This window comes from Protopterus annectens, chromosome 3.part0, assembly GCF_019279795.1.
Source record: "Protopterus annectens isolate FY-2018-M chromosome 3.part0, PAN1.0, whole genome shotgun sequence".
NCBI classification, from domain to species: domain Eukaryota; kingdom Metazoa; phylum Chordata; order Ceratodontiformes; family Protopteridae; genus Protopterus; species Protopterus annectens.
The window spans coordinates 1,827,349,361-1,827,366,038 of NC_056731.1; positions in this window are offsets into that span (position 1 = coordinate 1,827,349,361).

Here is a 16,678-nt window from a genome sequence, read left to right on the forward strand (position 1 = left end):
TGGAGTAAAATCCTTTTCCTCTTTCTAGGGAGGAACCATTCTTATGAACCTTTGCTGCATTATTAGATCTGCTTGGGCAATCATCTCCCTGGACATGGTTTACCAGGACAGAAAGAATACCTGCAGTCATTTCTCAAGAGGCAAATGATAGATTTAGAGTGTTTTTACAATATTCAGTACCCATTTGTCAACAATATATGGTAAAAGAGGGAAATTCTTCCCCCAGATTTGCAAAAAGGTAGTGCTTTTTGAAGGGGGGTGTTGGAATAGAACTTGTGAGGAAGGAAACATGGAAGGGATTGGCTGAGTCATGGTTGCTCCATGCTGGAACCATGTGTTTGAGATCCAATATACCTTAAGATTTTTCTGCTTGCTTTCTTTTATGTTGCCTTGGTCTATCCCTTCAGACCCTTCTCCCACTCTGTCTTTGTTGAGAAGAAGAAAAGGACCAGGTCCTAATGGAATAATTTCTCCTAAGCCTGAGTGGCTAAACCTGCAGAAAGTCTTTCACAGTCACATAGACTAGGTCTTCTCTTCCAGCTTTTTGAAAATAGCTTCAGCCTTGAGTCCAAACAAAGTCATTGTCCAGGGAGAATTTAGGATCTCAGACTTAGCATGTTGTGGAAAGGGTTGTTCCTTTAACTAAGCATGCATAGGGATAACTGACCCTGCTTGATGTTTCCAAAGCAACAGAGTTGCAGATGTCTAGCAATTCTTTGATGAGAGCCCTAGCTACCATTCCCTGAATGTTTTCTTCATGCATGTGGTCCAGCAGAGTTTCCTCATAGTTAACCATATCAAACTGGCAATTCAGAGCTCTCATGGCCAGAGTGGCAGAATAATACACCTTCTTGCCAAATCTATCAAAGGTTCTCCCCTCTTTGTAATTTGCCAATGGGTTCCTAAAAGTGCTGCCCCTAGCTCCCTTAGGGCCTTGATCCCCAGGGTCAGCAATAGGATTGTTACATAGTTATTTTTGAGAATTTAGAACTTTGTAAAAAATGTCTGGTTTCCCTGAAGCAGGTGTTTTTTAGTCATACTGCAGGGAAGAGTCCAGAATGAGATCACACAAATTCTAGCACTGGAGGGATAGCCAAAGGTTTATGCATAGAGAGCTTGAAAAATTCTCTAACCCCTTTTTAGAATGAGAGCAGTCCTAAACTTTCCTGTTGAAAAAACTCCCTCATTTTATGGTGAAATCCCCAAGTGAAATCCTCAGGTGGTGAAGCTGAGGCAAGTTTATCATCTGACAAAGAGTCAGCATAACAGCTAGTAGAAATTAAGTCTACATATACCAACTCATCCTCACCGGAGTCAAAAGAATTAGGGGTATCCTGGGTGGGGATTCTTCCTTCTGTTCCCAGAAACAGATTCTGAAGTAGCAGGAAGTTTGGAAGTCTACTAGGAGTGCACTATCCGGAAGCCATAATTTGAATGAGATCCTCAGCCATTCTTATTAGGTCCTACTGGTAGGCCTCTTGTGTTTGGGAGTCAGAAGGCCTAAGCTGAGACAAGCTAGAAAAAATCCCTTTTTCTTTGGCCTTAGGATTGGGTTTGGCTGTCGCATCAGAAGAACTGGGACCAGGCCACAAGTGAAAGGCTGTGGCCTGCACATGGTAAACTGATGACCCCTTAATTGATTTTTTTGATTCTACCCATCCTATCTGAAGACATAGTTTGGGAGTCAAAAGCCAAGGCATGTAGAGTAACCTCAGAACCAACTGATAACCCCTTGTCCTTTGACTCATGTGGATGCGGTAGAAGCTGAATCCCAATCTGATTACAAAGGGTACTTGTTGGTGGCCTGCGACACACCTTCAGTCACCAGAAAGGGCTGTGAAAGCATTTTCTGCCCTTTGACAATCTTGAGTCTGGATGGTCTGGCTGATGAGAAAGCTGTATTGTCTGCCAACCTTAAATGTTTCAGACACTTTCACTAGGTCAAAATCAGAGCTAAGGATTCATTCCAAAATTAGATGGTATTTTTATTAAATTGATGGAGACCGTTAGGTACATTGTGCTCCAAGTCTGTGCAAAACAAAGTGTATAAAAGTCCTAATGTGGAATCCATTTTCCACGTCAAGATAAGTATTAGTTCTAGTATTCATCTAACAGTATGCAAAAATGAAAATAGAATGAAAAGTTTCAAAATGGAGCACTTAGCTTTTTCAAAGAACTCTGGTTCAGACTGACCAATGCAGTCTATGGAAGTAGATGCTTTGGGATCTGACAGCAAGAAAGAGCTCTCTATATCTATCAATCTATATCACTATCTATATCTATATCTATATCTATATCTATATCTATATCTATATCTATATCACTATCTATATCTGTATCTATACATCAATGCATGCACACAAACACAAACATAAACAGGCACAACATATCCACTGCTTATAGTTCTGAGGTAATAAAATCTTATTAAATAAGTACTACAGTCCACCACTGTATAACGTATACTCTATAATATCAATGCAGAAGTTCAACACAACAACTGTGTTCAAACTGAAAATAATGAAAAATGCCAGAATGTCACAGTGAATGCCTAGGGAAGGCACAATACCTTAAGTGAAACTCTCAGGCAGTAAGTGCATGTTGTATACATATAATGAAAACTTAATGCTGCATCTGACCTATAGGGATTTCAGTGCAACATAACTGTGAATTTGATATCAGTGCTCTAGTTGCTTGATAGCAAGGCATTTTATTTTACACATGACATTTTACAACTCATCAGGCACAGAGAGTAATGCCCTGATGAGACATAATAGTTAAGGTCTTTGCCTCTCATGCATAAAGAACAAGGTTCGATCCTGACCTCTGTACTGCATGAAGTTTGCATGCTTTTCCTGTGTCTCTGTGGGGATCCCCCCACTTTCCAAAAAATATCCTGGGTGTCTCCATCTCAAACTCACCCAAGAAAAGAGTTGTGGGCAGCAGCACAGACTCTAAATATTGCACTTTAGGGGGAAGAGTTGTACAGACCAACCATTCTGGACATCTATTGTGGTGTGCAATATCCTCAGGATTGGAAAACATGGAGCTCAGACTGGGTGCAACATCAGAATTAGCCACTAAATGTTTAAAAATTGGTTCTAGATGATTTTGTCATGTTGAATAATGTCACCAAATGGGCCTAGGTATTTGCCAGTGATGTCAGTTGAGGATGTGAACTACTCCGACCTACGTCAGGGATCAATGCTAATGGTGGGAGGGGTGTATGTGTCCCATTTGGCCAGTGTGTGTCCACCAGAAAACTCAACAACCCTGGGTCAATAAGATACTGACCAGCTGGTGCTCAGTTGCCTAGCCAGGTTGCTCTTCTGAGCAAAAGCTGCATGTAAAAGCAACCTGTCAAACTAATGATTGCTACATTCAGTGTTGGTTTACTGACAGAACAGAGCTTGGAAGTGGATGACATTATGGTAAGGATGAGGCTGGACATCTAATGTATCCAAGAGATAAGATGGAAGGGCAGAATAACAAAGACACTTGACTTGGGATCCAGAGTCTCCCACTCAGGAAGAGAGGCTAGAAATGATGTGGGAATTGTGGTGAAGGAGAGACTTCAGAAGAGAGTGAAGGATATCATCAGCATTAGCAACAGTCCCACGGCAATCAGTCTCCAGTGTAATGAGCAGGTAGTATTCATAATCTCAGCCTATGCCAAACATCTGAGGTGTGATAGTGATGTAAAGAGAGTATTCAGACAGTGGGTGCAGGGTCTACTATATCAAGCAGGGTAAAATGAATTGTTGTTGATAATGCATGACCTGAATGCACATATCGGTATAGACAGAACAGGATATGAGGACTATCTGAGTCCACATGGGTGGGGAAAGAGAAATAAAGAATGAGAGGCTACTCTAGACTTCTATCTAGCAAATAGGTTAATAGGTTCATGGGTAGGTATTAGGCTATTTGCCCTAGGGCCTATACAAGCCTAGCCATAACAATTCCCTGGCTATTGCTTCCCACAAATATTTACTTTCCTGGACCCCTGTCTAGCAGAGCTACTGATGTGATCCCTGGAGTGAATTTCCTATCTCCCATTTAATCATCAAGGTTCCTCTTGAAGAGGGCCATTGAGGCACTCTGCCTGACATGTATGGGCAGTCTATTATAGAGCATGGGGAGTCTCTGGGTCAGAAGCCTATCCCTCTAGCATGTTCTATTCATTGTGATGACAAGGTTAAGATCCCTGGAGCATGTGGCTCGGAGGGATTCGGATTTCTTTTAGTGTAACATGTCCAAAAACTCTGAGTTTGACATGGCCTTGTATGTTAGGCAGAGATTGCCTCTAAGTAGGCGATAATCAACAGAATATAGCTGGAGATTCTTTAGACTGTCAGCATAAGGCATCTGCTTTAGGCCTGTGATTCTTTTTGTGAGGTATTTCTGTGGCCTTTCTAGTTGTTGCAGATGTCTTGTGAGGTACATACTAAACGGAGCATTGTATTCTATAATGGGTCTAATAAGGGGTGAGTACAGAGGGACAATGACCTCCTTTTTTCTGGATGAAAAGCTCTTAGTGATGAGGTTTGCCACGTAGAAGGATTTTCTAACTGTTGTGGCTATGTAGTTATCAAAGATGAGACCACTGTCCACCTGTGTCCTTAGGTCTCTTATCACACTTTCAGTGTTTAGTGTACTGTCACCTATGTGGTAGTTCTCAGGTATGTGTTTTTTCCCATAGGGGACAACTATACTTTTTTTGACATTTAGCTTGAGCACATGGCTCTGGCACAAGGCATCTGTTTCCGTAAGGCCCTTTTGTAGTATATCCACATCATTTGGGGATTCAGTAATGGCTCCCACCTTGCAGTCATCTGCAAACTTTGTAAGCCAGAGTCCCTTAGTGTTGGCCTGTACTTCAGAGAAGTAAATACCAAACAAGAGTGGTCTCAATACAGAACCCTGCGGTACACCACTTGTCATTTGTCTGGAGCTGGATTTGGAGTCGGATACTTTTACAGTGTGTGTTCTGTCAGTAAGCCAGTTTGCAACCCATTGAGTGACATAGGGATTAATGCCCAGCTTAGTAAGTTTATGTATGATTGCAGAGTGGGGGATAGTGTTGAAATCCTTGGCAAGGTCCAAGTAGGCTGTGTGAACCATCTTACCCTCATCCACAGCTCTGGAGACTGATTCGAAGAAGTCAATCAGGTTTAGGAGGCAAGATTGGCCCTTCACGAACCCAAACTGGGTGGAGTCCAGTGTTTGAAGGTTGCCAATGTCTTTGTTTATAAGTTCCATGATAATATGTTCCATGGCCTTGTAGATGAGGCTCATTAGACTGATGGGATGGTAGTTCCCGGGATCCAAAGTGGATCCCCCTTGTGGAGTGAGATGACTGTAGCTGTGTGCCACTCTGTGGGCACGAAGCCTGAGGTGAGGCTATGATTAAACATGACACAAAGCTGAGGTGCTAGTTCATTTTGTAGTTCATGCAGTATACAGTCTGAGATGTCATCTGGTCCCATGGATGCTGTATTCTTGGCTTTGGAGAGTGAGGTTTTTACCTGAGTGGTCATGATTACTGGAATTTGGCATTCTTTCAGTATTGAGATGGGCCCTTAGGGGGGTGAGAGGTGGGTGAAGTTGTCACTGAATCTATCTGCCAGGATATTGGCAATATCCTTGGGATCAGTATATCTAGTGCCATTATGCTGTAGCTCAGAGCAGATCTGAGCATTGCCATTTAGATTCATGGCATAGCTATAGAATGCCTTGTGGCTGTCTTTGGAATTTTTGGCAATTTTGTTTTTGTAACTAGCTTTGGAAAATGTTATTATGGATCCCAGCTTTCTACTGAGGCTGGTGAGGGAGTTTTTTGAATCCTGGGTTCTTCCTCTTTTCTCCAACAGTTTCTTCCTTCTGCTGTACAGCTTGTTTATGGCAGAGGACCACCATATTGGGTTCCTTTTTTTAGAGGACAGTGTCTTGGATCTATTTGGGATGGCTTAGTGCATGCAAGAATGAATGCTCTCTTACAGCACCTTAGTGTAGGATTCGGCAGTTGAACTTCCAGTTCCCATCTGCATGGGCGTCATGAAGTTTGTTACTTCTGATTTGAGAAGCATGAAGTTGGCTTTGGAGACGTTTTTTATTGAGGTTTCCTTAAAGGGGGTGGGGGTGGGATATGGATGTCAAGGGTGATTAGCTTATGGTCTGATCTGACCAATGAGGGGGTGACCACTGCTGTGGAGCATCAATCTCCCATGTTGGTAATGATCAGGTCTAGAATATTGGTACCTCTGGTGGGACTATGAATTAGTTGCTCTAGGGCATTGGAATTTATGAATTCCAAGAACCGTTAAGCAAAGGTGTTGGTACAGGAGTAGTTTTCCCAGTTAATGGCAGGGTAGTTGAAATCAATCACCCAGTATTAGGGTGTTTGGTTGTATCTTAATATTTTCCAGTATGTTTAGAAAGGTATAGTGAAAATCTTGGGACATGGTAGGGGATCTGTAGCAAACTACAATTTGTATTGCAGTCTTACCTAGTGTTAATTGCACCTGGAGAATTTCAGATGCATTGTGTTGGGCAACCAGTCTGGAGGTGTGAATATCCTTGGTGAATATGGACACCCCTCCACCTTTAGTGTTTCGGTCTTGGTTTGGAGGCCGAAAAGTGTGGTCTGAGTTGTAGCCTGGTATTGCAGTGGTGTTCTCTGGAGCTTTGAACTAGGTCTCCATTACTGCACAGATATCAATGTCCTCCATTTTTAGGAGAGCCTTGAGAGAGTGCATCTTGAGGTTTAGGCTTCTAGCATTGAGTACCATTACCTTCAGATTTTGCTTGCTTGTACCCATTACTGTGGTAGTTTTGTCCTTTGAAGCTTGCCTAAAAAAGGCACTATAGGGGGTGGCAAGAGCCTTAGCCAGTAACCTGAATCCCAGGGGCGACGGGTGCAAACCATCTCTTGCAAAGCATCGTGGTTTGTCTTGATTGTGACCAATATATGATTCAGCAAAATAGAATGTCACAACATCACATACAAGCATGGCCAAAAAGCAACTCAAGTAGACTTCTGCCTTGCAAGGAATGGGCAGTGGGGTTGAATCGGTGGTTTCAAAGTTATCCCCAGCAAAGCAGTCAGCTCACAGCATAAACCATGGGTTGAAGCAATGTGTGACCAAGCAGTATTTGAGAAGGCTCTGAGGTCAACAAAGACTGGCAGACAACTTGGAATAGAGAGAAATCACAACAGTTCAAATAATTACTCAGGGCTCTAGCACCACAGGAAGAAGAAATACATGGAGTTAAAGAAGAATGGCAGTGCCTCCAAACAGCCTGTGTGAGGACTACAGAACAGGTGTGTGGCTGAGCAAGGAATGGGAATAAGGTACATAAGGAACGCTGGTGGTGGAATGTAGAAGTCCCGAAACTCATCAAAATAAAGAGGGAGTGCAGGAAAAAGTGGGAGATAGAAAAGACAGACCAAGCTAGGAAGGAAGGAATACTGGTTGGCTAACAAAGAGAATAAGGGATGTGTTGCAATAGCAAAGTACAAGGCATCAGAAGCACTCTACTATTTTCTGAAAAGTGACTCAGTAGATGGCACAAACAAACTGTATCAAGTTGCAAGACAAAGACAAAAAGATAAAGAAGATGGTCAGGCACCCTTCATAAGGGACACCAGCAACAACCTGCTCACCAGCCCACAGGACATCAAAGGCAGATGGAAGGAGTACTTCCAGCAGCTTCTGAATGAAGAAAACCCCAAACAAGATGCATTGCTCCAGAAAAAAACTAGGATGAAAGGAAAGGAGGAGCCCAGCATAGAAGAAGTATAAAAGCACTAAGGAATATGAAGTCAGAGAAAGCAGCAGGCTCAGATGAGGTTACAGCAGATATGATAAAGATGTTGGGTGAGATAGAGGAGAAATGTCTTCTGAGAGTACTCACTGCAGTACAGAGAGAAAGGCATATCCCAGATGACTGGAGACTAAGCGTACAAATGCCATCATTCAAGAGCAAAGTGGGCAGTATAGTGGTATCAAACTTCTATTACACTGCATGAATGTTCTGCAGAGGGTGAGTGATAAATGAATGCGCAGAGTAGTTGAAAGTAAGATGGGAGATGATCAGTTTGTTCTCAGATCAGGATGCAGCACAACTGACCCAACATTTTCAGTGTGACAGATACTTGAGAAGGAGCTAGAAATGAGAAAAGAATCCATCTGAGCATTCCCAGGCTTGGAGAAAGCTTATGACAAGGTCCCAATAAAGCTGATTTGGGCAGTCCTGCAGTGGTTCAAAGTCCCAGGAACATTCGTAGAATTAGTGCAGGGTATGTACAAAGATCCATTGACTCAAGTATGAATAGTATTCAGTCTCAGAAAAGGGTTCTCAGTGGGAGTGGGTGTGCAACAGGATTCAGCTCTGAGCCCACTGCTTTTCATACTAGTGATGGACTACTTTAGCAAACAGGTTGGAGGGGACAGATTTAACAAAGTCCTATAGGCAGATGATGTGGCATTACAGGCAGAATCTGAGCAAGAAATTCTACAAAAGATGGGGAAATAGAATGCATAACTTAAGGCACATGGGATGAAACTGAGTACAGATAAGACAACTGTAATGGCAGCAAAAGGTGGAAATCAGAAGAAGATGAGGACTGAGATAGAAGAGAAAATAGTGCAACAGGTTAACAGCTTCAAGTACCTGGGAGGGGTGGTTGAGGAAAAAGGAAAACTGAAGGAGAAGGTCAAAACTAAAATCAGAAGGGCTACAGACAACTGGCACAGAGTGGCAGGGGTATTGTATTGCATGACAGAAGAATTCCAAAGAAGCTGAAAAGTAAGGTGTTCAAAATAGTGGTGCAACCAGCACTGTATGGTACTGAAACCTGGGCAGTAAAGCAGAGGAGCTGGGGCAGCAAAAGGTGCTAGACATGAAGTCCCTGAGGCAGGTGGCAGGATATATACTATGGGACAGATGGAGACATGACGATATAAGAGCAGAAGTCTAAGAAGCTTCAGTTGCAGAGAAGGTCAAAGACAACAGGTTACTGTGGTTCAGGCATATATGCAGAAAGACACTAGACAGTCTGGTGAAGAGCATTTAAGACAGACAGTAAGAAGGCAAATGAGAAATGAGGGCATCAAGCAAAGAGGTGGATGGATTGTGTGAGAGAAGACCTATGCCACCCAGGTCTGAGTGTGAAAGAAGGTAGGAGAGTGGCACTGAATAAACAGAGATGGCAACAGTTGACTTGACACCCTGACCCCATGTAGAAAATAAAAAAAAGGGGGCTTGATGATGGTGACATGTTGTCTGATAATGGTGACAGGTTGTCTGATGATTCTGTACTACTCTTTGATAACCCCAAACATTCTTAGATGGAGTTATTTCTAATTGCCCTATACACTTGAATAAAGTTTCCTCTTAAATATTTAAATTAAACACTATATATGTTAGATATTTTAATCTTTTATAACAACTTTAATTAACACATCTATAGATGTCCTTGGTATAGTTCCACTGCACTTTTTTAGAAATTTACTCCTTCTAGTTTTCTTATAATGCTTGCATATTATTATTCCAGAATCCAGTGGGTCTGATGTAACTTACAAATGATTTCATAATTTCTGATTTCCTAGACTTTATAAGCACCATGTTCAATAATAGCCTCACATCAGGCTTTGTGCCCACTGAATGGCGCACAGCAACAGTTTGCCCACTCCACAAAGGGGGAGCCACCACTGATCCTGGGAACTATCGCCTATTAGCCTGACGAGCCTGGTCAGCAAGGCCATGGAATGTATCATCATGGAACTCATAAACAAAGACATTGGTAACCTCCAAACTCTGGATCCCACCCAATTTGGATTTGTGAAAGGCAGATCATGCCTCCTGAACCTGATAGACTTCTTTGAGACAGTCACCAAAGCCGTAGATGAGGGTAAGGTGGTTCACACAGTCTATCTTAACCTCGCCAAGGCTTTTGACACCATCCCCTATTCTAGAATTATAGCTAAACTCACTAAACTAGGTATAAATCCCTATGTCACAAGATGAGTTGCCAACTGGCTCACTGACAGAACCCACACTCTAAAAGTTGCAGACTCCAAATCTGACCTCAAAGCAGTGACAAGTGGAGTACCACAGGGTTCCGTCCTGGGACCTCTTCTGTTTGGTATCTACTTCTCTAAAGTACAGGCTAACACAGAAGGCCTCTAGCTAATGAAGTTCACAGATGACTGCAAACTAGAAGCCATAGTCAAGTCCCCAAATGATGTGGACATCCTACAGAAGGGACTCGCTGAGACAGATGCCTGGTGTCAGAACCATGGCCTCAAGCTTAATGCCAAAATGTGCAGTGTCATCCCCTTTGGTAAAAACTCTGTACCCATGAACTACCACATAGGCAGCAATCTACTTAACATTGAATGTGTGATAAGAGACCTTGGGACCCAGGTGTACAGTAGTCTCTCCTTTGAAAGTCACATCGCCACAGTAGTCAGAAAGTCCTTCTACATGGCACACCTCATCATAAAAGGGTTCTCATCCAGGAAAAAAGAGGTCATTGTTCCCCTCTACTCGACACTCATTAGACCCATTATAGAGTACAACACCCCATTTGGAATGTACCTCACAAGACATCTGCAGCAGCTGGAAAGGCCACAGAAGTACCTCACAAAGAGGATTACTGGCCTCAAACAAATGCCCTACACTGACCACCTCAAAAAACTCCAGGTTTACTCCATAACATATCGCCTACTCCAAGGTGATCTCTGCCTAACATTTAAAGCTATGTCAAACCCAGAGGTGTTGGACATGCTACACCTAAAGAAATCCCAATCCCTCCAAGCTACATGCTCTAGGGACCTACACCTTGTCACCACAATAAGCAGGACATGCTGGAGGGATAGATTCCTGTCCCAGAGACTTCCCATACTCTGGAACAGGCTACCCATCTATGTCAAGCAAAGTTTCTCATTAGCACTCTTCAAGAAAAATCTTGATGAGTGGATGGGAAATAGGAAATACACTTCTGTGTCTCTGCTCGACAGTGGCACAGGAAAATAACTTTCTTGGGTGGCATAAGCCAGGGAACCTTGTTGGTTAGGCTTACATAGGCCCTTGGGCCGATAGCCTAGTACCTACCTATGAACCTATACAATCCATAGTTTTATAATTATCATTAATCAATCAATTAATAAAATTAGAGAAACTCAAAGCAACCTCAACCCATATAGACAGGTCAGAGCTGGATCATGGTCAAATAGGGCCCTAGGCAGGGTAACAGATCAGGACCTTCCATTTACACACAGCAGCCCACTTCTCACAGCCCCCCCACACATACACACACACACATAATACCCTCTGCAGCCCCCCACCCCCCTACTCCACCTGCAGCCATTCCAGTGTCCCAATATTTGGCTATTACTCTCAACCCATAAATACTGTTCAATCCTGCCAATGTACATGCTATTTTCTTCTTTACTTCTACAATGATTGCAAATCATTAGATCTAACTTAAAACCCTTATTTCAAAATTTATAGCACAAAGAATGATATTCAGTTGCTTAATAAAGCAATACAGTCTGATATTGTAAACAGACTTAGCATTAGCAGTAAACTTCTCTGCCCTCGAAACTCACATTCATTGAAATGGCATTGAAACCCACAATCAAAGAAAATGCATATGGCCAGTGGAGGACTGAGTTTACCTTTAGGCTGTTTTCAAACCATAGGCCCCTTGCATATATTTTTATGACCATGCATGCATGTATGTGTTCTTTAAATGACCTTCCTGATTATATTAAACTATAGTCCTTGTTTAATACAGCACCACTTGTTAGAGTGTATTTTAAAATTGTAGTTTTGAACATTTTTCCATTAATCAATGAAACAAAACATATGAAACAATAATGGCAAAACTGCCCATTTCAGGACATCTCAACCATAAAAGGACACTCAGACTTTTATCATTCAGTCTACCAATATCCAATATGTGCAATCTCTGCAGAGTTTGAGCTTGAGCAAATTAACTAACTGACTATTCCTAACTAGGGCATTACACACACACAGACACACACACACACCTTCATTTGTAACAGAAAGAACCTTACCAATACATTTATTGTTTCACTTCATGGACAGGAACTTTGTGCATTTAAATTCTGTATGCGGATGTGGAAAGGAAAAGAAAAAGCAAGTAACAGCAGTTGTGCATGGCAATGCATGCACAGATGGAAATCTGCAAGACAGAGTTCTTAAAAAAGAATGCCTTCAAAGAAGACATGCATTTTTTTAATTAAAAAGTAAATGTTGCAGCTCCCTTGACCATAGGAGGGCCCACCCAGCCAGTCGGCCCTAGTCAACTGCCTAGTTTGCCTAGTGCTGGATCTAGCTGTGAGCCAGGTCTGAAAATTAATCTAGAATCTGAATCACTGTTCTTTATATTAAATATTCAGCTTTCAGTCTATGTCTCCCAAATTTCATATGCTTAGTTTTTGATATATTAATCAACATGTTATACTCCTGTGACCAAACTGTCAATTTAGTAATGTTCTTTTGCAGACATGTCCTGTCTATAACATTGTAATCAGTTTTCCCATTTTCAAGTCATCTGCATATAGACTGTAGAAAACCTCAGATGAGAAAGATTGATCTGACACATACAACCTAAACAAGTAAGGGCCTAAGACAGAGCCTTGTAGGACACCCTGACTGTAACTTAGAATTTTACCTGTCCAGTTGTGGATTGATACCTGCCATATCATATATGCCTTTTATCTATAAGATGTTAAAAAAACATAAAAATGTATACCATTTTTACTTTTGGTGTTAAGAGAATTTAAAGTGCATATATTCTGTACATTACTCTTAGTCAGCCTTTTCAGCAGAAGTCACATAGCACAACCCATTGTAAAATTAGTATAACACCAGCTGTGATATTGCATTTCCAATGAAATACTAGATCTGCTACCTCTTTATACAAGATTATATGTTAGTTCCCCCGAGACAGTTTGTAAAAAAAATCAGGTTATTCTAATAATATACTTGGGTAGAAGACACACTCAGGATTGTCATTCTGTCCTTCAAGGATATTGCGACTGAGGTTTCTTACCATAGATAACAACAGACATGTAGCCTTAAATGGTGAAATATTTATTTACTTATTTGCTGAATTGTGTACTTACTTTTTACTTCCTTGGAAATGAGAACATAGCATACATATATTCAGGACATTATTTCATTCATGCCTTATAAGCAGATGTTAAACATATGCAAAATGGAAACCAGGTAAAATGATAGACTTTTCCAACAAAAAAAAAAAAAAACATGAAACAGCACATTTAATGGCTATGTATGTGTCTCTGTTTTTCTGTTCCCTTATAATAGTCATAATAAAAAAAAAATCAGAGAATTCTGGTAAGTTACTATTTGGTTCTGCACAAAGGCATAGCTAGGATGGAGTGAAGGGGGCAGCTGCCTCAGAGCAAGAAATCAGAAGGCAGTGTAGTATTAAGTTTGTGTTTTTTTATCCTTAGGTGAGGAGCTCCAGATAAGAAAATATACATTTTGTTTTTTTCTTACTCATCAAACAAGAGTTGAGGGGTACAGATCATAAAGAATAAGCCCAGCTTGCTCCATAGGTGATACAGACTGGGTACACTATTTGATTTTGGGTTTGGGTTTCTGTGTCACAGTCAAGGTTCCAGCCCTCTGTGCCTTGCAGTCAACTTCATCTTAGTTTAATCACACATTCATCTTAATGTGCCTTTCTAAATCCAGCTTTGGTAGTGCAATTCCAATGGGAAAGAACTTACACCTTTTAGTACTGAGGAGTTCTTTATGCATCCAGGCTATCCCTAGTATCTTACAGTTACTGTCTTCTGACCTGTACCCCAATCTTAAAGCAGTAGTTGAATGGGGTCTATATTAGATCACCGAACGCTTAGGTAAGCGAACGGTGATTAACCAACCCCATGTAAGCGAAAGCTTACAAAACCGAACTGTCAGAACAGTGATTTGTTTCCAAGGGAAAAAAATCGCTGTTCCAACAAAAAAAAAAAAAAAAAAAAGAAAGAAAGCACATCAAAACATGTGATTAAGTGGGGGGCTATGCCCCCCACACACCCCCTACTTATATATACCAACTCCGAGACCGCACTACAGTACCGAAAATGGCAAAGTACCGAAGTGACCAATCAAATTCTTTCCCAGGGAAAGAATTAGCTTACATGCCGCTTCAATATTTTGCAGTTTTGTCAGTTCGATCAAGACGCATTCGAAAACATGCATCTTTGGTCTGCAGATAGGAACCCGTTGAATGGGCTAACCTCATTTTTCCTCATACTACTGACAAGCGATGGATAAGACTGGACAGCATTTCATAGACCGATACTCTCCAAACACTTGCATAGGAATGCCACCTTTATAGTCCTTTCAATTTATTTTTCTACAGATGTTTACACTAGGTTATTAGATTCATGAACCAATACATGTGAGCAGTCATCTCCTTTTCTGGGCAAATTTGTCAATGCTAAACCTGTCCTAGTGAGGATTTGGATTGAAACAGTGTCCTCCTTTGCCACACTGCCTTTTTCCAAGTCCGTCCTCCTGATGCTTATAGTTAAGTTTCTTATCAGCAGAATCATTTGTACTCATCCTAAATTATATCATCCTGTGTGATCTTCCTTGAGCTAAGTTCCTCTGCCTCCTGACTCCCTATTCTTTCCTCCTTCTTTTTCTGACCACTCATTCCATCTATCTCTAACTGCATGCTTCTCACTGAAGGAATTTTGTTTGCATTTCTCTTCTTGATTTTGCCCAGGACCAGACTGTAATGTCATGTTTCCATGTGCTGTCTACTCGTCTGCATTTCCTCCTGGAATGCTTCCATTTTCTAGAATACCTAGACATTATTTCCCAGCTGCAACCTCTTACCCATGGCATCTGGCAACTGTGCAGAACTGGACCTAGCAAAATGGATTTCAGAACGTATGTCCTGACATGTGTCTTTGAGTTCATAAATTCTACTTATTGCATGTGGTGACTGTAACAAGAATATAATCTGTGTGAATATGTCACTCCTAACACAAACAGACTGCAATCACATTTCTTTTGATTCCTTGATTATGACACGAGGCTAAAAGAACCATTTTCACTCCCTGTGAGAGGCAAATATATGAATCCCCTTTAATGTATTTGCAGTAATTCTTCTAAACCATTATAAATACACACATATATATATATATATATATATATATATATATATATATATATATATTTTTTTTTTTAATTTTAATATATTACAAATGCCTGTGACTCTATTACATAATAAACAGTAAACAGCATCCACATTAAACAAAGCATACCAGTGGCATAGAACTGCAAAAATGCTATTAAGGCATGTTTTTTTAATTTTGTACCCTACCCAGTTTGGCTTTGTTAAGGGCAGATCATGCCTCCTAAAACTGGTGGACTTCTTTTTGACAGTTACCAAGGCTTTAGACAAGGGAAAGAAGGTCTACACAGCCTACCTAGACCTCGCAAAGGCCTTCGACAGCATTCCCCTTTCTGGTATTATAGACAAGCTCACCAGCCTGAACATAAACTCCTATGTCACAAGATGGGTTGCCAATTGGCTCACAGATAGAACCCACATGATGAGAGTTGCAGGCTCGAGGTCCGACTCTAAACCGGTTACAACTGGCATCCCCCAGGGCTCAGTCCTGGGACCCCTCTTGATCGGTATATATTTCTCGGAGGTACAGGCAAGCACAGGAGGACTATGGCTGAACAAGTTCACAGACGACTGCAAACTGGGGGCCATAATTGACTCTCCAGCTGATACAGAAATCCTCAAGAAGGGTCTCACTGAGACAGATACCTGGTGTCAAAATCATGGCCTCAAGCTAAATGCCAAAAAGTGCATAGTCAACCCCGTTGGAAAAAATAAAGTACCCGCAAACTACCACATACATGGTAGTCCCCTAAATACAGAAAATGTAATAAGGGATCTGGGGACCCAAGTAGATAGTAATCTCGCCTGTGATAATCATATTGCCAAGGTGGTTAGAAAATTCTTCTATGTGGTCCACCTAATCACAAAAGAGTTCACATCTAGAACAAAAGAGGTTATTGTGCCCCTCTACTCATCACTCATCAGACCCATCATAGATTACAACACCCCATTTGCGATGTACCTTACAAGACACCTACAACAGCTGGAAAGACCACAGAAGTACCTCACCAAGAGGATTACTGGCCTCAAACAGATGCCCTATGCAGCCCAACTGAAGAAACTCCAGCTGTACTCGGTTGCATATCGCTTACTCAGAGATGATCTCAGCCTGACATACAAGGCACAGGGAAATAATGGCTCTGCTGGACAGAGGCACAGGGAACTAATCTAAGGGGGCGGTGAAAGCCAATACATTCTGGCTAGGCTTACAGATGCCCTCTGGCAGATAGCCTAGTACTTACCTATGAACCTATGAACCTAATTATTTTTGTATGCTATTTATTCAGTTAAGCTTGTGACGTCCCCTCTCTGAGCCAGTAATCTAGGAGCATGAATCCTCACCACTGACATTGGAGAAGTAAGTTCAGTTGGAACAAAAATGGATACACCCTGCATTTCCAGATGCAGCTCTTTGCATCAAGCACAATTTCCCTTAACAGTACACAGGGAACACACTCAGTCCCAGGT